Genomic DNA, 23,913 nt, shown 5'->3' on the forward strand with positions numbered 1-23,913 from the left:
ACATGTGTGTATATTTATTATATTTTTTTATGAGAATGGAAAACCCACCTGTTTTAAGTTCTGAAAAACATCTTGAATGCCTAACAAATATTACCAAATTTCCAAACTGTTTCACCAATCACTGTTTCTTAATTTTATAACTTAGGTGGATATCAAGGGAAATTTAATCCTTGTGTTTCTGATTCTTTTGCATTCGTTCCTCACCCCCCCCCACCAAGTGTTTCATAGGAACCATTTGAAGTCTGAAGGGACTTAGAGGTCTTTTGTTTTAAGCACATTTAAGATGGTTTATTCAGTTAAGTAGCATTTTGTCAGGATCAAATGGATATGAAACTCAGAAGCCTTAAATTATTTTGAAACTTTGAAGACTGATAAACATCATCAATATTTATTTAGCACTTTTAGGTCTACTCTAGTCAAAAATGTAAATATACCAAAGGGATCTTAGAGCACTTAACTATTTTTTTTTAATTGCACTTTCTTTTTCTTTATGAGAAAGCAACAAAAATTAGTATAAACAACCATTTGAACAAACACTGAATTGGACCTTACATGGTATGAGCTGAAGGTCCTGGTCATCGTCTAAATATGATAAGTGAGACTGCTTATCCTGACATTCAAGATTATCTGATCCTTAACCAGCTACTGCTCCCTGAATGGTCCACAGGGAAAATATATGTAGGAGAACTGTTCCTAGCAAAGGACCAGTCTGTTTGATCATTAAGAACTTTGATTCCCAAGTCCGACACAAAATTCTACGATCCAAGCTGAATCCTGTAAATGATGCTTTTAGCCTAAGGAGAAAGTTCTGCATTACATGGGCTCTGGGTCAAACTTAGGTTTGTATTTTTGATTCTACCATTTACTAACTAGAGGATCTTAAGTGAGATATGTAATAGCTTAAAGTCATTAGATTCTTTAGATGAAACATTAGGATAATCACAGTTCCTACTTATTATGGTATCTGTAATTTATCTTAAAATATTTTAGTATAGGTGCAGTTAATAGTACATTCAGGAATGATACACACCAGAAAGCCATACTGAGAAGAAGCTAATTGAATTCTGTTGTTGATAGCTCAATCAACATAATATACTTTAATTAGCATGGTGAATGTCAGAAATAAGTTGTTATATCTGTAAGATCGGTGACTTGGTAATTAGCATTGACGAATGCTAGAAATGTGCTTTATGAAGAAAAATTAAAGTTTCAAGATACATGGATTGGCTTAAATATTAAAAGAAAACACTACCAATGCACTCCATCTTTGGGTAAATAAGACAAAAGAATCTAAGGAGTTCAGTAGGTTTTACCTTCGCTGTTAGTGTCCATATGATTTCTAACTTTTTCTTGGGGGGGTGGTAAATTGATTCCAACTTAGTGTTAATGAAACTCTGCCTTTATATCATCATCTGCCTTAAACAGCCTACTGCTTCATGTTGGAGGTAACTAAAAAGACAGACTTGGGGTTCATCAAAACTACCGAATAGGTCATGTGAACCGTTCTGTATCTGCTTGCTAATAATACTTATTTAATTAATGATTTTATTATGTGGCAGAATTTGATATGAGATTTGCTTATGTTAGAGAGGTTGTGAGAAAGTAGCTAAGTCACATATCTCAGATTGCTACTGTGGACATTATGTACCTCACAGAATAAAAGAGTTATTTTGCATTACCTAATTGGCTTATTGAAGTCATAAGGCAACCTTATATGATAGAGATGAGAAATAAGGAAGATATCCATATTGAGCACTCTGGACAGTTATTGGTGCAGAGTCAGAGCTCAGGAAATAGTTACTACTATGAGTGCTAAAGTGATCTGGAACCAAAATAAGCCATACGCCTTCTACTTCCTCCAATACGTGCCTGAGTGTCAGATTTTATCACCTACTTCAGGGAAAGCCTTTTCTTTTTCAGAAAGAACATGAGAGTTTTTGCCTACGCATAGGCAAAGATGGTTCCAGCTACCCATCTCGGACCTTCTCAGACCAAGCAGAGCTGCAGCCTCTGGGCTTGTCTTACCTTGTAATGCATTTGGAAAGCACCATATTCTCAGGAATAGAAAAGGTAGGAGCCAGGGAGAGGTTGTATTTCTCTAGCCCTGAGAAACTAGGAAGTCCTGATAGGTCCTGTAACATGCCCAGTAAATTCCTGAGCCTCAGAACGAAGGCTTCATAAGACATTGTGGAATTTAACCAATTTAACTTGTTTAGTCAGAACAGAAGGAGAGTGTGGGGGTGGGGGAGAGGACTTCCTTTTCCAAAACAAAAAGAAGCACTGAAAAGGTCTACCTGTGGTTTGAGTGATGTGATGCATTAAATTATATATAATTTATATATATAATGCATATATACATACACATAATATACACACATACATGTACATATATATATGAATATATATACATATACATCATACAAAATATATGGCTATATGAAAATATAGACAACTAGAATGTGATTGTTTAATTTTTGGTGCTTTGAAGTACTTTACTTTTTTAAAAAAAATTTTTAATATTTATTTTCGAGGAGAAAGGGGAGGGGCAGAGAGAGGGAGACACAGAACTTGAAGCTGGTGAACTCACCAACTGTGAGATCATGACCTAAGCTGAAGTCAGATGCCTAACTGATAGCCACCCAGGTGCCCCAGAAGTATTTCACTTCTTTATGCAAACAACTGTACTTGTCCAATGGATATATATAATTAAAATGCTGGCAATCAGTCCACCAAAAAAATGAGATTTTTTTGTATTGTGTTTCCTTTCTTGTTTGTTTGTTTGTTTGTTTAATATGCGTTCTCCTGAGAAGACCAAATTAAAGCCAGAGTAAGGCCGCAGGAATACTTTGTCAAAATCACATCTTTTTTTATAAAATTAGTAGCACTTAATGTGTTCTGAGGTCGGCAGAGAACTGGAAGTCAGGTGCTAGGGGCAGAATGTGGCAGAAAATGGATGCAGTGGTGCCTGGATGGCTCAGCTGGATAAGCGTCAGACTCTTGATTTTGGTTCCAGTCATGATCTCATTGTTGGTGAGTTCGAGCTCCACATCGGTTTTCTCTGCCCTGACAGCGTGGAGCCTGCTTGGGATTCTCTCTCTGCCCCTTCCCTGCTTATGCTCTCTCTCTCTCCCTCTCAAAAATAAATAAATAAATATTACCAAAAAAAAAAAAAAAAAAGAAAAGAAAAGATTTGGGCGCCTGGGTGGCTCAGTCAGTTAAGCGGCTGACTTTGCCTCAGGTCATGATCTCGAGGTTCTTGAGTTCAAGCCCCACATCTGGCTCTGTGCTGACAGCTCAGAGCCTAGAGCCTGCTTTGGATTCTGTGTCTCCTGCTTTCTCTGCCCCTCCCCCGCTCATGCTCTCACTGTTTCTCAATACTGAATAAAAGTTAAAAAAAAATTTATTAATTAAACAAATTTTAAAAAAGAAAAGAAAATGGATGCAAACTGTATCAAATGGAGGAATCTGGCCCACCTTTCAAATCTGGCTCAGTGTATAGGAGCTGTCTAGCGCAATTGGGAGATGTATGATAGGCTCCGCTTGTATTCATTTTTAAAGTTTAACCCTGAGTCATTTTACCTAAATCAAGAAGGTATTTTTAGAGTCAGATCGTGTATGCTTCTCATAAGCAGCAGAGGTACTGGATATCTGTTCCAACTCAGATTTTGGAAGCAGTTATTCTTCTCGAAAGTTATTTTTTTCCTGTGGCATTTCATGGAAAACACTTGCTGTAGCCAACAAGCTATGGATATGTTTTCTTAGGCTGAAGAGATTCTTATTATGAATAAGCTAATTGAAGCCATGGGAAAAAGTGCAATTAAAGAATTTTTGGTTTATAATACATCATGTAGTTGGAAATAATCTTGAGAAGTCATCGAATTCAACTCTTGTATTGAGACTAAGGGACACCCTCAACCACCTCTCCCCTCCAAAAAATGCCTATCTGTCCTGTTTTTGAAACAATTTAGGTAGTATAATAAAAGCCTGCTAGGTAAATTCTGCCCTCTAGCATATCTTAGAATTGTAAAGTTACTTGAATATCTTTTGCTGCAAATTAAACTAAAAACACCATAAAAATATAAGCCATTTTATTATTTTTTGTATTATCATTTGTGATCTGATTCTGGGGCCTCCATATATCTTCTAGCGTACTATCTTTCATTTTCCACTATTTCCATTTCTTTCTTGCATAAATTAGGAATTTGGTGTTGCTACAAGCAACAAAGACTAATCTGAGTTAGCACCACAATGAGGTGGCTATGTAATGTGTCATTGTGGCTAGGCTGAATTAATATTTCCCAGAATGCCCATTAGGGATGTTTCATTAGGGTAGGAGACAAAGAAGATTCTCTCCAGAGCTGGAGAGATGAAGGAAGGAAGCAGCCATCCTATAGCATACATACGTTGTTGCTGATTTGCTGACTTATCTTCTTGGTGAGAAACAACAGCTTGTCCTACAATTGCTCTCCCTTACCTCTGGATCTTCTGGATTCCTCTGACTTCTGAACTAGGTGTGTTAGGGTGCATGGTCAGTGCCTCGAGGAGGGGCTCTGGCTTCTGCAAGATGTTCATTTTAAGGTCAGTGGCAATAAGAATGGACACAGGCCTCAGTCAATCCTTGGGGATTTCTAACTTTTCCTCATGGGGTTCCAGTCTGCTGGTGATCTTCTCTTCCAGACTGTCTGCCCTGAGAACTTTGGGCTCTGACATGAGATGTGGAGACAGCCTTGCGGAGACTTCTTAGCCAGCTGCCATAGTTAGGTAAGCAAGTACCCAGTAATAAATTCCTTAATATATCCCTATATATTCTATTGGTTCTGCTTCTCTGGTTGAACCCTGCCCACTACATGCAGGAAACGGAATTAGAGACCAAGAATTAGGATTAGAAATCAAGACTGGCCTTTGTTTCTGTCCTTCCTTATTCTTTTTTTTTTAAAAAAATTTTTTAACGTTTTTATTTATTTTTGAAACAGAGAGAGACAGAGCATGAACGGGGGAGGGGCAGAGAGAGAGGGAGACACAGAATCGGAAGCAGGCTCCAGGCTCTGAGCCATCAGCCCAGAGCCCGATGCGGGGCTTGAACTCACAGACCGTGAGATCGTGACCTGAGCTGAAGTCGGACGCTTAACCGACTGAGCCACCCAGGCGATCCTGTCCTTCCTTATTCTAATTTCCAGTTTCTCTTTCTCTTTATAGTATGCATGTCCACAAAACATGTTGGATAATATGTCCTTGAGAGTTAGTAGAACCACTTACATGTCCAGCTACCTGAAGAGACATGAATTCCCTTATTCAGTATCTATTTCCTCTTGTGACAAATTCTAAATTCTCAGGAGTAGAACTCATGAGAATCCTAATCTCCAGCTTGGAGCAATCTGCTGTTTCTGGGGAAGCCGACTATGTGGAAGGAATTGGGTTATGTCTGGTGCCCACCACTAGTCCAAACAACTGTGTCAGGTACAGCAAGTTTGGGTTGAACAGAATGACTACTGGGATTCCAATGGCATTTTTCACATGGACAGGAGAAATTAGGGACCAAGCTGTCCACTGTTGCCAGGACTGACAGTTATCAGAACATACTGATAGGGTCATGATTGTTGTTTCCTGCTGATGCTTATGCCATGTAAGCTGTTAAACATTTTCATATTACCCCTGCCCATAGATTTAACTTAAAATAGTCATTCACCTATACAAAACATTTTCTCAGGGTTTGTAATAGGCTTAAGCACTGTATTGGTGTCGGGGGAAACAAAGTTGAATTAGAAGGCAAGGTTGTAGACTATGAGCACACAATTTAGCAGGAGAGACAGACACTTCCAACTTCATGTGAAGGAAGCATTGGATTCAGAGTCAAACATGTTAGATTTATTCTTTGCTTTTTCATTTACTATCTTTTTGACCAGATAATTTTACGGTGTGGTAGTTTTGTAAGGAAACATACAACTGTGTCCTACATTCTAACGTCATCACTTAATCGATACAAGCTTGGGTCAATTATTTAATCTTCCCAGGATAGTGTTTGTGTCTAAAACATAGGGATAAGATTGTTAGGAAAACCAAACAAGATACTATATGAAAGAATGTAGCGTAACAGCAATACCTTTCCTTTTACATTAAAACCTTTGTTTGCGGGCATAATTCATTCCAGAACATGCTTGTAATCCAAAGCACTTGTGTATCAAAGTCAATTTCCCCACAAGAAATAATGGAAACTCAAATGATTCATTCCACAACCCGAAAAGATTCACATAAAAATGATTACAATACGGTAATATAATACAAGATAATAAAGAATATACAACATATAAAGAAAATAAAGTAACCTGCATTTACATTTGAAAACCTTTGTGGCTGGTGTGAGGGAGACAAGAGGGAGGAGGGTTATTGTGATGGATGACTTTCACTATCACTAATGGAATCACTGCTAACTATTGGCTCCATGGTATCTTTTTCTTTTCATGCAATGTCAACAAGGAACCTATCCAATGACCTAGAATGAAGCAAAGCATTCCTAAGCTTACTCTTGTAAGGAAAAGCAAAGAACTGTCCATAGGTGCTTTGAGGTGACAAAAATACACTAGTGCCTATTGTGGGCACCTTCCAATGTTCTAAAAAATCACCGATTTCTGCCAAACACTGTGGCCTGAGACCAAGCATCGGAATATGGGAGATGATCACCCACAATCCCACAGTGAGGGGGAGGTGAGGGAAGAGAGAGAAAAAACATTGGCTCAGCTGTGATTATGTGAAGTTCGGCATCATGTACCACTTGTATTGTAAGACATGGCTTGATAATGAAGTTAAAATTTATTAGAAATGTTTGCTTGTCTTCCAGAACACTTGCAGAACAAGTTACTCACAATCCAAGGTTTTACCAATATTTTCATTTCTTGGACCCTTTTGTTTTTAATCATATTTGATTTTTTTAAATGATGAATGCTAATTTTTTCAAATTCTTTTTCAGCAATTAGAAGTGTAACTATAATTTTTAAATTTGGCCATTTGATCAATCGTATAGATAGATTTTTCAACATAAACCATCTTATATTTGTAGAAATAATCCTGCTTGGTATTTTATTATTCTCCTGGATTTAATTGACCAGAAATGTATTTAAGATTTTTTTTTAAATCTGTATGTAGTGGGTACATCTTGACGCACAAACTCAAATATGGGGGGAAAAAATCACAGTTTTTATTATCTTTAAATCAATTTAATTCCAACTTCAAGCACTCATGCCCCTAGTTTGGCAGAAAATTCAAAGTCAGTTATTCTTGAGTTTCTTTTATATTATGAGAGTATAAAGTTTCTAGGGCCTCTCAAAGTACTGAGGCATTGGCGGAAATCCCTTGTCCTCAGTCATCCCTGCTCCTCACTTGCTCCCCAGCCACCTATCACTCAGTTCTAGATCCCTAAGTGGCCATTTTCTTCACAGATTTTACTGCTTCTTAGACCAGACCAGAGCAGAGCTCAGGCCCCTGATGTTTAGGGACTTGTAAATCTCTCCTTTCTCACCAGCTGGAGGGAATATCTTTTCTTCCCTCTAAATAAAAGCTAATCTCCACCATGAAAATACCCTAATCTTTTCAATGAAGTGTTTTTTTTTTTGTTTTTTTTTTGTTTTTTTTTTTGTAAAAATGGAGAGAGAAACATTCAGAAAACCTCAAAGTAACAAATTACAAATCATAACAGCTTGGGGCTGAGTTGATGTGGAGAACAGCAACATAATTTGATAATGTGAATTGTGACACTTTCCACCTCTTCCATGCTTGGGAACAGTTTAAACGGTACAAAAATATCAGCTCCTTCTCAGAGTTTGGAAGGCTTTCTTGCTAAAATCATCTGAGCTTCATGCTTTTTCAAAGAATAGCTCTTTTTATGAGGACATCAATTTACTACATGGTGATGGGTCGATTCAGATTTTCTATTTTGTCCTGTGTCAATTTTGGTAATCTTCATTTTTCCAGAATAATTATTCATTTCATTGGAATTACATGTATGGCACAGAATTATGCATAGTATTATAATTTTTAAAATCCTACCTGTTTCTGGGATTGTATATTTTTATTTTTACATAATAATGTTTTCACTTTTCACTTGATCAGCTTACTTAGAAGGTTTGGGTATGTTGCTGTTATTTTTCAAAGGCTCTGCTCTTGGATTTTTTTTAAATTAATTCTAATATAATTTTTCTATTTATACATTTCTGCCTCTTCTTTTATCCTCTTTCAATAGGTTTGTTTTCTTTTTCTAACTTCTTGAGTTGAGGCTTAATTCATTTATTTCCAAGCCATCTTGTTTAATAAGGTATGCATGAAATGTTGTGCATATGCCTCTGACCCTGGTAGTGATTGTACCTCTTAGATTTGACATGGCTTGTCATCACTTGTAATTTTTTTGGTAATAAAAGTTTTGTATTTTGTATTTTTAGGAGAATATTTAAAATTATTACATTATTTGGTACATTTAAGTGTTTAATATAGACACATACACACATGTTTCCTTATTTTTATTGAATTGTGGCCTGCAAACATATTCTCTGAAATTTCAGTTTTAAAGAGTTTATATGATCTCATACTTTTAATATCAAGAGTCTATTTTAATCTTCACTTTCTCTTTCCATAGAACATATAACAGTGAAGTTAAGAGTTCAAAACTAGCTCTAGAACTTTCTTATATGGACTGCACTGACTTTGTTCTCCCCATGGCTCCTTTTTTCCTTCAGGAACTTCACTGCTGATTACTCATTAGTCTCTTATGCTCTGGTAGAATGCAGGTCTCTCATTTCATGGAACTTTCTCTGCCCTTGACTCATGAAACCCTTGACTTCAGTTCTTTTTATACCTCCTTGGCTATTATTCTTGAGACACTTCATTAATTATTCCTTCTCTGTGCATCCCTTTATTATAGTTTTCACTAGAATTTTTATCTTTGGTTCACTGTCTCTCTCTCTCTCTCTCTCTCTCTCTCTCTCTCTCTCTTTTTCTGCAAATTACATTGTGTTGGGCAAGCTCTTTTATTTCTACACAATCAAATAAATGTATTTTACACTTTCTTATCAGTAGCTTACTGCCACCTGAACTTAATCACCAGAACATTATGTTATGTTTATGAAATTAATATAATATGAAGCATAAGGTAATAATAATAATAAAAAGATTTCTGTCACATGGAATTAAAATATTCTTGAAGACTTCAACCATAAGTATGTGAAAAGTGTCTTCATTACTATCACATAACCTACACTAAAGAAATAGAATGTCTTTCATACAATAAGTAAAGTAATAATAAAAAAAAAGATGGACTTGAGTTCATTTAGATGCATTACCATTGATTCTCTATTGTATCTCTGTAGGTTTCTCAGGCCAATTTCTTTCCATTAAATCATATTATCCTTATTAAAATGGAGTTACTCAGTTACAGAGAATTCCAGAATTGTTTGAAGATATGTTACAGATTATGAATGAAAGATATAAATGCAACCAAAACTTCAATATCAGCCTCTGTAAAATATTGTGAGTTATCTTTCCTATCTCGAAGTCAGTGTAGGGGAAAATTTTGTGAACATTAATCACCAACCAGCTATGCATCAGCTTCATGGGTATATGATATGCAAACCAGATTGTGCTCACTAATTATTATGTATTGCATGACATACAATATTCTATTACAAAATAAAACATCTTATTAAAATCAAGGTGGGGTGCCTGGAGTTAAGCATCCAACTTCTGATTTTGGCTCAGGTCATGAGCTCATAGTTCATGGAATTGAGCCCCGCATGAGATCAGGCTTTGCGACGACAGTGCAGAAAGGTCTCTGCCCCTCTCCTGCGTGTGTGCTTTCTTTCTCCCAATAAGTAAATAAATAAACTTAAAAAGTAAATAAAATCAAGGTCATTTAAATCTTTTCTTTTCCTAAATCTTCCATGCCTATCAATCTTCAATATAATTAAGTTAGATTACAGAAGTTTTCTTTAGCAAGTTACACTGATATTTATGTAGTTTAAGGTTCCTTTCGGTGTTCTCAAAATTACTTTAAAAAGCAATTTAATATGGATGCCTTTTGGACTTCAGGTCTCTCTTTTCAAATGAATAAAAGCAAAAGATGCACTTTAAGTAAATAGATGATACTAACTGTGTTGATGTGGCTCATCGATGGATTAATTATAGGACAAACATGAATTACTCTCAAAAATAAATCATTTTTGACTGCCAGTTTCTCTTCTCAACTTCTTCTTTTCCCTTTCTTGCCAAATAAATTGACAATCACATTTAATATTTGACAACTAGGAAAAAGCTGCATTAAAAAAAGTTCTCCAGGTCTGGTGAGAACTTTGATAATAATCTATTACAATAAATACATGACCATTGCAACAGTGGACTCAGATATAATGGCAGCTTTTATATTAACCTTGCAAATCTGTTCATTAAAAACATTTTATTATGTGTTTCTTTGCTTTCTTGCCAAATGACTAACTTTCTATTTACCATTTTCATCTTTAGTCAAGTAGAGATATCCAAACCAGGAAATTCCTTGTCCCTTTCTTTGACTTTATTTTGGAAATCATGCTTAGGTTCTCATTTATATTATATAACTATGGATCACACAGAAATGATAGCGGTACCCAGTCTTAGTTCAAATTTTCCAAAAAGAAAAATGATTTTCAAGCAAAAATTTCAAGGAGGGAACATTCCAATTTTGCAAAAATTAATTAATGACTTATTTTTGTTTGCATTTTGCTTTTATTACTTATTTCCCATAGATAGTTGCTGGCTGAGGCTGCGGGAAGGTGCTTATTTATCCAGTCCCAATAAGATTATTTGGTGGGTAGATTCAATAAGTGAGGTCCTGAAAGAAAATATGATGAGGATCCAGAAGAATATTTCATCGAAAAGGATAGAACAGTTGTTTTCAGTGTTCATTTCTATTACAATATACTTAAATGGGAAACCTTCACAAAAGATTTTTAGGGTGGTGAAAATACTCTGTATGATACCACAATAATGGATACATGTCAATATTCATTTGTCCATACCTTTAGACGGTACAACATCAAGAGTAAACCTTAAAGTACACTGTTGATTTTACGTTATTATGATGTAACAAACATACCACTCTGGTGGTGAATGTTGATAATAGGGGAAGCAATACATGTATGGTAGTAGGAAGTATATGGGGAATCTCTTTATCTTCTGCTCAATTTTGCTGTGAATCCTAAACTGTTCTTTAAAAAGTCTTAACAATATATATAAATGATAAATTAAAAAAAAAAAAGAAACTTGCTACAGCATGGAAACACTTGGATGATAGCATTGTGGTACTCAGCAGACTACTGAGCCCTCACTACATGGATAAGCTATTCCATTGGTGCATCCACAGGACTGTCCTTCCCAGTATTCAGCTACTTGCATAGGCAGCCCTCTCCCACGTTGCATCTGAGTCAACAGGGCTTTAGCATGTGCGATGCAACAGAGCCTCGATACACACACAGCAGAACTTTTATGATTAGAACATTCTTTCGGAGAACACAGCCACCATGTTTAAGGTTGTCTAAACTATCTTTCTGGAAAAAAGGCCATAAGAGGTTTTTTCAGCTAAAACAGTGCATGAGAGGGAGCTAACATAAAAGAAGACTGAGGGTCCCTGGTGAGCTCCAAAATTCATGAGTAACCCCTCCCGACATATATGAAGGAGAAGAAACTCCCAGTCAACCCACAAACAGTTGAAAAATAAATACTTTAAGCCACTAAGTTTTGATGTGATATGCTACCCAGCAATAATTAACTGATACACTGTCTATTCAGTTTCATCTTCTTTTTTTATTATAACCTTTATTATAACCTCATAAAATGTCTCCACATACTAGGAGTCCCCAACTTTTCTTCCCCTACACTTTGATCTTTGATTCTACAAATTTCCCTCCCCTGCATTTTAATCTTTAGTAATTCCCAATCGTTCTTTCTCTTGCTTTGTACCTTGATCTTAACATTTCATCTGTTGCGAGTTGGAGTGGGGTATGTCCATAGAAGGCTTATAGAGGATGATGTTAGAGTCATCTGGAATTTTTCATCAACATTCTAAGAAGTTTGGTTAGTGTTCCTGTTCTCCCACTCTATCTATTCACATGAAATGATTTGCTTAGTGAGGCATTGGCCCTTAATGAAATGAGTGTCATCTCCTTGAGTATATTATAGGGAATGAAAACCAAAACCAATTATTCTATTCACTTTGATTGAATATTTTGCTCTTGATGTGATTTTCTTTCCAGACCTCACCCACTAGTCTTCCCACCTAGTCTTCCCATAGCATTAGAACAGTAAGCACCTTCTCTCAGCCTCAGCCAGCAACTATTTATGGGAATTAAATTAAAAAAAAAAAAAACACACACACACAAATAAAAATGAGGCATTAATTGGTATTTCCAGAATCTGAATCTTCTCTTACTGAAATGTTTGCTTTAACCACTGATAACCACTCATCTTTTACTGTTTCCATGGTTTTGCTTTTTCCAGAATGTGATGTAGTTGGAATCATACAGTATGTAGCCTTTTCAGATTCTTTTACTTAGTACTATGCATTTAAGTTTCTTCCACTTCTTTTTCATGTATTGTTTGCTCATTTTTTAGTGATGAATAGCATTCCATTGTCTGGATGTACCATAATTTGTTTATCCATTCATCTCCTGAAGGACATATTGGTTACTTCCAAATTTTGGTGATTATGAATAAAGCTGCTCTTGACATCCATGTGTACTTTTTGTATGGTCATAAGTTTTCAACTACTTTGGATAAATACCAATGAATGTGATCATTGTGGGACCAAAAAGTAAAAATATGTTTAGTTTTCTAAGAAACTGCCAAGCAGTTTTCCAAAGTGGCTGTATCATTTTGCATTCCTACTGGGAATGTATGAGCATTACTGATGTTCCACATCCTTGTCAGCACTTGGTGTTGTCCATGTTCTGGATTTTGGCTATTTCAATAGGTTTGTACTGGTTTCTTATTGCTCTTTTAATTTGCATTTCCCTGATGATACATAATGTGGAGCATCTTTTCATAGGTTTATCTGCCATTTGCATATCTTATTTGATGAAGCATCTGTTAAGGTCTTTGGCTCATTTTTAATTTGTTTGCTTTCTTATTGTTGAGTAGTAAGAATTCTCGGTATATTTTGTATGAAAGTCTTCATTCAGGTCCATCTTTGCAAATATTTTCTCTCAGACTGTGGCTTATTTTCTCATTCTCTTGACAATGTCTTTCTCAAAACAGAAAATTTTAATTAATGAAGTCTTTTATGTCAGTTATTTCTTTAAGGATCATGCCTTCGGTATTGCATCTAACAGATCATTGCCATATTCAAGGTCATCGGTGTTTCTCCTATGCTATCTTCTAGGAATTTTATAGTTTTGAACTTTCTATTTAAATCTGTGATACATTTTAAGTTAATTTTTCTAAGAGGTAAACATTCTATGATTTGAATTTATTCATCAGAGGTTTGTAGTTTTCCTTTTCTATATCTTGTACATATTTTGTTAGATTTATAATTACCTATTTTATTTTGGAGGATGTTACTGTAAATGATACTGCACTTTTAATGATATTGGAAAGCAATTGACTTCTGCATTTTTAACCTTATATCTTACAAGCTTTTAATTTGCCCATTAGTTCAAAGAGGATTTTTTGGTCATTTTTTTTTAGTGTTCTCTGCATAGAGGATCATGTCATTTGCAAACAAACCATTTATTTCTTCCTTCCCAATCTGTATGCCTTTTATTTTATTTTCTTGTCTTACTACATTAGCTAGACCTTCTAGTACAATGTTGAAAAGGAGTGACAGAGGGGACAGCCCTTTCTTATACTAGATCTTAATGGGAAAGCTTCAAGTTTCTTACCACTAAGTATGATGTTAGATGTGGGGGTTTTTGCAGATAATCTTTATCAAGTTGAAGAGGTTTCCCATCATGAATAAGTGTTGGATTTTGTCAAATACTTTTCCGGCATCTACTGATATATTCAAGTGATTTTTCTTTTTTAGCCTCTTGATGTGATGGATTATATTAATGGTTTTCAAATATTAAACCAGACTTGCATACCTGGGATAAATCCCACTTGTTACTTGTGTATAATCTTTTTTTTTATATTGTTGGCTTCAATTTTCTAATATTATTTGTTGATTTTTGCATGTCTTATCATGAGAGATATTTATTTGTATTTTTCTTTTCTTACAAATCTTTTAATGGTCCTGGCATAGCATAATGCTGGCCTCATGAATTAGGAAGTATTCCCTCCATTTCTGTCCTGTGCAAGAGGTTTTAGAAAATTTGTATAATTTCTTTCTTACATGTTTGGTGGAGTTCATCAGTAAGCTTATCTAGGTCTACTGCTTTCTGGTTTGGAAGGTTATTAATATAGATTCAATTTCTCTAATAGATGCAGGCCTATTCAGATTGTCTTTCTTCTGTGAGTTTTGGCAAATAGTACATTTCAAGAAGAAAAGATAATGTTTCTTCTAGGTTATCAAATTGGTGGGCAGAGAGTTGTTCATAACATTTTATTATCCTTATAATGTCCATAGGATATGCAATGATACCTTCTCTTTCACTTCTTATATTAATTATTTGTAGCCTCTTTTTTTATATTTAACCTGCCTAGAGGCTTATCAATTTTATTGATCTTTTCGAAAAACTAGATTTCACTGGATTGATTTTCCAAGATGGTTTTTTTTTAAGGAAATATTGCTGTCATCTTTTTATAGAGTATAATTCATCTGCACTCTGCTCCACTCACCTTCCTCTGTATGAAAAGACAATAAAGTGCAGGAAATAGTCCTCCATATCACATCTGATTCTTTCTCAGATCCATAAAGAATCTAAATGTTTTCCTTGTCACAATACATTTACTTGGAGTAGCACAAACAGGTGTTCTTCAGTTTTTTCACAATGTTAGTAAAATTCCTGCCTCAACATAAATCTTGTTGGAGCATGGAGTTCATTGTCCTAAAAAATGATATTGTAAACGTGGCTTAGTTGGTTTGTTTTTGCAACAGGTGCTGCTATGGACTGAATGTTTGTTTCCTCAAAACCTCAAATGATAAAACCTGATGTCCCATGTGATGATATTTAGAGGTGGGGCCTTTGGGAGGTGACTAAGTCATTTAAGGTGGAACCCTGATGAATAGAATTAGTATCCTTATGAAAGAGACCTCGGATAGCTCCCTTGTTCTCCTTAGGCCTTGTGAAGACACTGTGAGATAGTCATTTATGAATCAGGAACTGGACTCTCATCAGGCACCAAGTCTTCTAGCATCTTGATCTTGGATTTCTCAGCCTCCAGAACAGTGAGAAATAAATGTTTGTTGTTTAAGCCACCCAGTCTATAGTATTTTGTTATAGCAGCCCAAATGGACTAAGACAGATACCATGAGAAAGTTGTCTTTTTGGTTTTTTGTTTTTGTTTTTTTTTTTTTTTTAGTTTTTATTCATAGGGACACCTGGGTGGTTCAGTTGGCTAAACATCCAACTCTTGATTTTGACTTAGTCATGAACTCGATGGTTCATGAGTTCGAGCCCTGCTTCGGGCTCTGTACTGACAGTGTGGAGCCTGCTTGGGATTCTCTCTCTCCCCCTCTCTTCACCTATCCTCTGCTGGCTCGCTCTCTCTTTCTCACTCAAAAATAAATAAGCTAAAAAAATTTAAAAAGTAAACCTTATTCATAAATATCTAACTAGCCTATAAGAAAAATTTCCAATTGCTCTGATTATGCTTTCCAGTAGTACATGATTTATTTTGCTTTTTTTTTTGCAGACTTAAAAAACAAAGTTTATTTATTTATTTTGAGAGAGAGAGTAGGGGAGAGGCAGAGAGAGAGGGAGAGAGACAGAATGCCAAGCAGACTCCGCACTGTCATCGCAGAGCCCAATGCAAGTTTCCAACTAACCAACTGAGATCATTACCTGAGCCCAAATCAATAGTCAGACGCTTAACTGACTGAGCCACCCAGGCACCTCTTGCAGTAGATTTTTTAATGTCACAAACATTCCATCTCATGATTAAATATGTGTCTAGAACTTAATGTTTTCAATATACCTGACAGACATTGCTAGCTATTCCTTTGAACAAGACTGTGAAATGAGTTATCACTGAGTTGAGAACATCATCTTTTAGATAAAGGAGATGAGGCTTGAGAGATTGCCCAAGGTCATGTTATATAGGAATGACAGAGCTGAGATTAGAATTCTCAGCTTTCAGTGTCTCTGCTTTCATAAAATCAGATGGATCTGAGCTGAGTGTCTCCTTAAATGAAGAAAAAAGTTTCAAGGAAGGGGCATGTGACTCTAGCCTGAGAAATGGCAATTTAGCAATTTAGTGGATGTGATTTTAAGAATAGATTTGCCTTCCATTGTGATGTGGATTTTTTTATCACTTCTTATAATTTCTTTTGTGATAATCTTAGGAAGAAGCAATCTAATGTTAGATATAAGAGATGTAATATTTAAAGTAGGCTGCCCCTTGTAAGTAAAAACTGAGTGAAAGAAGGAACTATTTGAAATGATCGTGGATTTAATAAAGACTCACTTCTTTACCTTAATTTTTGTTAATGGCAAACACACTTTCCCCAAAGAAATTACATGTTGTCCATCTACAGTATGTTATAAATTACATATCCAGCCATCATTGCTAATATTTAATTGGCTATATATAGAATCCATTAAAATAGTATCAGTTTACTACATTAATTTCTACTTGTTTGGGGCAGATGTATAAAGCATAGTAACAAAGAAGATAGGATATTACTAGCATCTGTACTTTTATTTTTGCTCAGTAGTTTGTTTATTTTCATTGGTTCATTTTAGTAATATGCTGTAAATTAATTAGCTGCAATAGAAACTTTGAATAATTCAAAGAGGCACTTTAGGAAAATTGCATTTTTTCCCCAAAATTGGCTATATTGCAAGTTTGTTATGATGAATAATAGTGAGGCAGTTGTTTGAGTTGATTTATTGTTCTTACATAAAAAATTCATACAATTTTTAGCAGAAATGAGGCTATTTATAGTAATTACCTCTTTCAAAGGCATTACAGCAGAGATACAAGGGAATCCACAGGAGTACTCATTATTCTGAGCCTTAAAAGATAACATGTACTACAGGATCAAGAGGAAACGAGAATCAAAGCTATACTAGTCAATCCAGCTTCTTGTAACTGTTATAAATGTGTTGAATCCAAGAGCATTTTTTTGTATTTTGCTTTTACTGTGATTTTTGACTCAAAGCATTTTTTGAAACATGTTAATTTTCTTAATGTAATTCCACTCAGTGTTTTGTTTTCAATTTTGTTCATTAAAAAAATCAGTTGAAAATAATTTCCTTGGTGTGGTGGTTTTTATCTGTTTGCTCTCCCCCTCACCCCACTCTATTCCCCTATCCTAACTACATGCTCACCAGATTTCTCTTCTCTGCTGGTCTCTGAATTGCTCTCTGCCCCAGGAGTTTTGACTTCCATAGACTTCATCACTTGATTCTTTAGCCCCTTGAATTCTAGATGTATTTGGCCAAGAGGGCATAACATGAAATGGAAAGGTGATCGAGAGAGGTTAAAATATTTAGTTTCCATTCCCCTCCTCCTCTAGTACCTCATCTCCCCTGTGCCCTGGGCTCTGGCAGTGTCTGTATCCTACAGCCACAATGCCTGGTGGCTTGGGATGTCTTCCAAGGAATCAGCGCTTGCTGAGTGCTGATTATATAATATATTCTTCCCCTTTGGCCCTAGAGATAGTAATGAATTCCCATTGTCACTAATATCTAGACACTTCCTCATCTCTTATGGGTTTTGTTATGTTTGCCCACATCTCTGTGAACATTCCTTTCATTAAATTTCATGTAAAACCTTTCAAATGGGCCAAAAGGTTTCCTTGGGACACTGAATGACATAATTTGTTTATATAAAAATAAATGTATTTTCAACAGAGAGAAAAAAAGAAAAATGTTTCTACTATATCGGCCTATTTCTGAATATTTTTCATACCTTATGTTCTTCATCCTCCTCAAATATGTCTTTCTATGGTCTTTAAGAGAGAGATCTGGAGGAATAAACACCCCAGTGACATTTGCCCTCTGCTTTCTGAATATATTAATACAGTCTAGGACATAGGAGTGCCTGGGTGGCTCAGTTGGTTAAGTGTCTGATTTTGGCTCAGGTTGTGACCTCGTGGTTCATGAGTTCCAGTTCGAGCCCGGCGTTGGGCTCCGTGCTAACAGCTCAGAGTCTGGAACATGCTTGAGATTCTGTGTCTCCCTCTCTCTGCGCTTTCCCTGCTCACTCTCCATTTCTCTCTCTCTCTCAAAAATAAACATTAAAAAAATTTTTTTTAATTAAAAATGCAGTCTAGGACATAGATCAGGGGGAAGAAGAGCAGATCATGAACCTGAAGGGATAAACGAAGTCTATTCAGTACAGCCTCCCTCTTTTCTCTTTCAATATCCATTTGTACATATTTAAAATCTTGTGCAGGTTTTTTTTTAATCGCATGTCCCTAACTAAAGGACATACAAAGCTATCCACAACTTTATTGTCATTGACTGATAAATCAGCTATACTCGTAGCCAAAATGAAAACTGTTTGTTGTCAATGTTCTTCATAGAAGTTACTGTGGAATGAAGCAGAGATTAAAAGTAAAATTAAAAAGTTAATGTAAAACATAAGCTCTTCTGCCCCTGCTTCAGTACCATGTCCTAAAGCCTATGTTTCCTTCTTCTATCACACCCTTCACATTTTTCTTAGTTTTACCCGTAGCTGGGTGGTGTTCTTTACATAATGAGTGACACAAATATTTATTCTATCATTATCTTAATCCTTGCTGATTCTATCTTTATTATGCTGTTGGGGCTTCCCATCAACCAGGACAATTGGGTAAGGGATATTGGCTTTGTGAAGTCTGTGAGTTGCAGGTAGAGTTCTCTTCCCATTTGTGGAGATGTAATCCAGTATCCGTTGGTACAATGCAGTGAATAATGTGCCTGTTGTCTTAGTAGCATGAAGATTCTAAAATGGTCAGAATGGAGACTTACCTTCCAGTACAAATAAACTGTGACTGCATTCCCCAGTGGAACTATTTTTTCCTTAAGCGCTGTGACTACAAATATGCCAAGCCCAAGGTTTCAGAGATGGAAAGCAAAAACTCCTTAAGTAGACCATTTGGGGAAATATATCCCTAGAGTCCTTGACCCTGAATTTTGACATCTGTCCTATAGCCCTTTCTATAGCTGGCACTTCCGTAGTTGTTCAAGCCAACTGGAAGAACTCAAACTCAGGAACCTAGAGTTCATGACCTGAGCTGAGATCAAGAGTCAGATGCTTAACCAACAGAGCTATCCAGGCACCCCTGTACTTGGTCTTTTGAAAAATGCTATGATATCTGGAAGGTGAACCAGAATCTACAGGGCAGAACTGATTTTTGAGCTCACAGTAAATACTTTCTTTTGCCCTTGATCAGTCTGGCTAGAAATTTATTAATTGATTGAATTTTTCAAAGATTTAGCTTTTGGTTTCATAGATTTTGTATATTTCTCTTTCACTGATTTCTAGCATAATTATAATTTTGTAATTATTTCTTTTCAGTTACTTGCCTTGAGTTTAACTTGCTCTGCCATTTTTATTTTATTAAGGTAGAAAGGTAGAATCATTGATTTGAGAACTTTCTACTTTTCTAATATAGGTATTTAGTGCTACACATTTCGAAGTACTACTTTAGTTATGTCACACAACATGTTATGTTGGATTTCATTTATTTTAATGTTTTATTTCAATATGTTTTTCAATATATTTCAATCTATTTTTATTTTCTAATTTCCTTTTGATATCTTTCTTGATTCATATGTGATTTAAAAGTGTATTTGGTTTCAAAATTTAGTTTCCAGATGTCTTTGTGTTCATTACAAACCTAACTCCATTGTGATTAGAAAACATTTATTTGAGGGGCACCTGGATGGCTCAGTCGGTGAAGCTCCCACTCTTGATTTCAGCTCAGGTCATGATTTCACGGTTCCTGAGTTCCGTGAGGAACTCCAGCACTCCAGAGCCTGCTTGGAATTCTCTCTCCTCTCTCTCTGCCCCTCCCATGCTCATGTTCATGTTTTGCCTGTGCACTTTCTCTCTGTCTCTCTCTCAAAATAAAGTTTAAAAAACTTAAAAATAGGAAACGTTTGATTTGAATCCTTCCAATTTTATTAAGACTCCGGACTTTTTTGGTAAATCTTCTGTGTGCACATGTATTCTGCCATTGTTAGGTTGAGTGATCTATAAATAAATGTCATTTAGGTTAAATTGGTTGGGAATATTATTGTCTTCTATATTTTTACTGACTTTCTGTCTACTCATTCTATTCATTATTGGAGAGGAGTATTAAATTCCAACTCTTACTGTGGATTTGCCTGTTTCTCCTTGAAGTTCAATCAATTTTTGATTTGTGTACTTTAAAGTTGTTACAATTATTAGGTCTATAAATATTTAGAAATATTATGTCCTCTTGATGAATTGACCTCTTTATTATAGGGAATGGCTTTCTATATCCCTGGCTATATTCTTTGTTCTGGTATTTACTATATCTAATACTAATACAGCCACATCAACCTTTTTATTATTAATGTAATATACTTTTTACTATAACTTTTACTTTTAATTTCATTATTTCTGTATATTTAAAGTGTGTTTCTTGTAACATACAGTCAGCTATTGCTTTCTTCTCCGACTTAGTGATCTCTGTTTTTCAATTAGGTGTTGAGACCATTTACATTTAACATGATTACTTGTATGGTTGGCTTTGAATTTACCATATTGCCATTTGTTTTCCATTTGTACCATCTGGTCTTTGTTCCCTTTTTCCTTTTTTTCCTGTCATTTTTGGATTGAGTACATTTAATGATTTCATTCTATTTTATTTTTTGACTCATTAGCTAAGACTCCATTATTTTTGTTTATACTATATATTTTAACTTCACATTGTAAAGATTCAGGTCATATGTTATACTTCTTCACATAGAAGCACCTTACAATAGTATATGTCCGTGTCTCTCCTCTTGGTCTTTCTGCTTTATTGTATATATTTCAGTCCTCCTTAACCTATAAATCACAAAATATATAGTTTTAATTTTTTACCATTCATTCATGTTTTAAATTACTTAAATTATTAGAAAAATATATATTTCTAGATAGATACCATTTCTAGTCCCCTTCATTCTTTCATGTTGATTCATATTTTCACCTAGTATAATTTTCTCCATAGTGTATTTTTTATAGTGTAGGTCTTGCTTATGAATTTTTTTCAGTTTTGTATGTCTGAAATCTCCTTTATTTCCTTTTTGTTTTTGAAAAATATTTTCAGTCGGTATGGAATTATAGGTTGGTAGTTTATTTTCTTTCAGTACTTTAAGCATGTTTCTCTACCATATTCTGGCATGAATTTTTGTTGTCAGAAGAAAAATTCACCGTAAATTTGTTCCTGTTTATATAATGTATCTTATTTTGCCAGTTGCTTCTAAGAATTTTCTTTTCACTGGTTTATAAAAATTGACTGTGAAATCCCATGGTTTATGTTTCTTCATGCTTCTTGTTCTTGAGGTTTATTGGTCTTATAACTATAGATTCATAGTTTTATCAATTAGGAAAATTTCACTAATTTTTTCAAAAAAATTATGCCATTCTCCTTCCTCTTCTCTAAAGACCCCAATTAATTACATAATGCCCTTTTGAATTTGAACCACAGCACAATGGTGTTATGTTAATTTCCTTCGGTCTTTTTTCCTCTTTGCGTTTTATTTTGGATAGTTTTTGTTGCTGCTCTTCAAATGCACTCATTTTCCCCCTGCAATTCCTAATCTACTGTTAAACCCATTCAATTATTTGTTATCTCAGATGTTGTAGTTTTCATGTCTGGAATATCAATTTCAGTCTGTTTATGTTCAATCATTCCCCTACCTTCCTGAACATGTGAAATATAGTTATAGTGACACCCTTAAAGTAACTGTCTGTTATTTATACCATCTGTACTATTTTTCAATGTTTTTAATTAATCCTTTTATTCTCCCATTATGGGTAATAGTTTCCTATTTCTTCTAATGCTTAGTTATTTTTAAATTTGATGCCAGACATTATAAATTTTATCTTGTTTGGTGATGAATAGATATTTTGTAGCCTCGTGAACTTTATTTCTGCAAATATGATTGAACTTTTTTCTGTGATGCGTAATGTTATTCATAAACAATATGATGCTTTTTGGTCTGTTTTGTAAACTTTGCTAGCAGCAGCAGGACTCATTTTGGCAAACCTGTTTATGTACTCTACCTGATGTCCCTGAAATTATGACGTCTTCTAAGCTGACTGGTGGAAACTATTTCAAGCTCTCCATGATCGCCACCTAGTATTATTCTACATAATTATTTCTAATGATTACTTTTTGAGTCTCATATAGTTTTCTCACGTGGGTACACTAGTCAGTATTCAGCTGAAGTCTTCAGACTTCTGAAAATCCCTCGGCTCTCACTTCTGGTCCTCTGCCTTGTAAATTCTAGCTGCCTTCTCCTTCCCAAACTCCCAGTAATATCTCACCAATTCAGGGAGATCTCTGGTACCTAAGATCCAGCCTGGGAACTCTCCTGTCAGTAAGATGGGACAATCCCAGAGCTTCTCATTTGTTTCTTTCCTCCATTTTTTTTTCTCACTTGTTTCTTTTCATTGCTAATGCTCAATATTTTGCAAACTGTTGTTTTCATATGTTTTTTTCCAGCTTTTCAGCTGTTTCAGAGGTGAGGGTAAATTCAGCCCCTGTTACTATTTAACATATAATTTTAATTGAATGAGATAAGAAACATTTGATGATGAGAAGTTCATTTCTCAGAGACCCGTGGGCCAGATAAGTGGCCCCAATGCAAAAGCAAAGCTAGTTTTCAAATGGATATGAATTTTTGGGAGAAAAGTGTCAATGATTTTCCACCAAAGCCATCGAATTGTGCTTAACTATGCTCCTTTTTAGAATTTTCTGGAAGCTCCATATGGCTTCTTTATCTCAAACAGTTGCATTTGCTGATCATAACGCCCAAATGGTAGTGTGGTTTACACTGCAACATAGACCTACTGTGGAGCTTGTTTTAATTCAGGCCCCAACCTAATGTCTTGTGATGTCTTACAAATTAGCTGGTGAATTAGATCATCATGCAAAACTGTAGTATATTTTGGTTCCACAATTTTAAAAAGCTCGCTAAGTTTTATGCTTCTTAAAAGTTTCTGTAATCTATCTCTTACTTTGGAAGAAATATCCTGTCCTATCCTAGGCTACTGAAACTTTGTAAACCTGTCGCTATGGCAGTCTCAGTCTCTTGGGCTTTTTCACAAGGTTTATCTCTCAACCTTTGGTCCCTATATGTTAGGGGAAGCCAACCAGTGCGTGCACCTCTAACTTACAGACACCATTAGCATCAAGTCATCAATGTAAAGACCAGTTTGATGTTTTTTGAGACACAAAGATCGTTAGATGCCCTCATTTTCTACCATAAAAGAGAGCATGAGGGTTGACTAAAGCGGGGAGAGAAGTTGTTACCCTTGCATTGCAGAGGCAAATTGTTTGGGAATTGGAAGAAATAACATTATTGAAGTCAGTGTTTCTCTAACAGGAAAGTGCAAAAGAATTAAAGTCTTGTTAAAACACAGAGTTTTGGGCCCCACATCTAGAGTTCTCTCTTGGGTAAGACCCAGGAATTTGCATTTCTAATAAGTTTTTAGGTGATGCCGATGCTGCTGGTCCAAGAACTACACTTTGAGAACCAATTCAAGTGACAAGGGTACTATCAATTTTCTTCAGGAAATATATTGCATCTGGAAACAGAGCCACCACAGGCATTAATGCCTGATTTTGTTTGTAACAAT

General features: G+C 35.4%; 2 long non-coding RNA genes across 9 annotated transcripts in view; one reads left to right on the plus strand and one right to left on the minus strand.

Moving 5' to 3' along the window:
* Positions 1–12,040, minus strand: part of LOC122217230 — a 42,334-nt gene extending 30,294 nt beyond the window's left edge. Inside the window, exon 1 of the long non-coding RNA XR_006201354.1 lies at positions 11,974–12,040. This is a non-coding gene — a long non-coding RNA (uncharacterized LOC122217230). The remainder of the gene's footprint in view (positions 1–11,973) is intronic.
* LOC122217229 overlaps positions 1–23,913 on the plus strand; it is a 98,612-nt gene that overhangs the window by 23,876 nt on the left and 50,823 nt on the right. For 6 of the 8 annotated variants that reach the window (XR_006201349.1, XR_006201347.1, XR_006201346.1 and 3 more), the window contains one exon: positions 1,921–2,070. This is a non-coding gene — a long non-coding RNA (uncharacterized LOC122217229). Of the gene's footprint in view, positions 1–1,920; positions 2,071–4,677; positions 4,762–17,070; positions 17,298–23,913 lie in introns of those variants that run through there. The other 2 variants (XR_006201348.1, XR_006201351.1) reach the window with 2 other exon arrangements.

Source organism: Panthera leo, chromosome B1, assembly GCF_018350215.1.
Source record: "Panthera leo isolate Ple1 chromosome B1, P.leo_Ple1_pat1.1, whole genome shotgun sequence".
In the NCBI taxonomy this organism is placed as follows: domain Eukaryota; kingdom Metazoa; phylum Chordata; class Mammalia; order Carnivora; family Felidae; genus Panthera; species Panthera leo.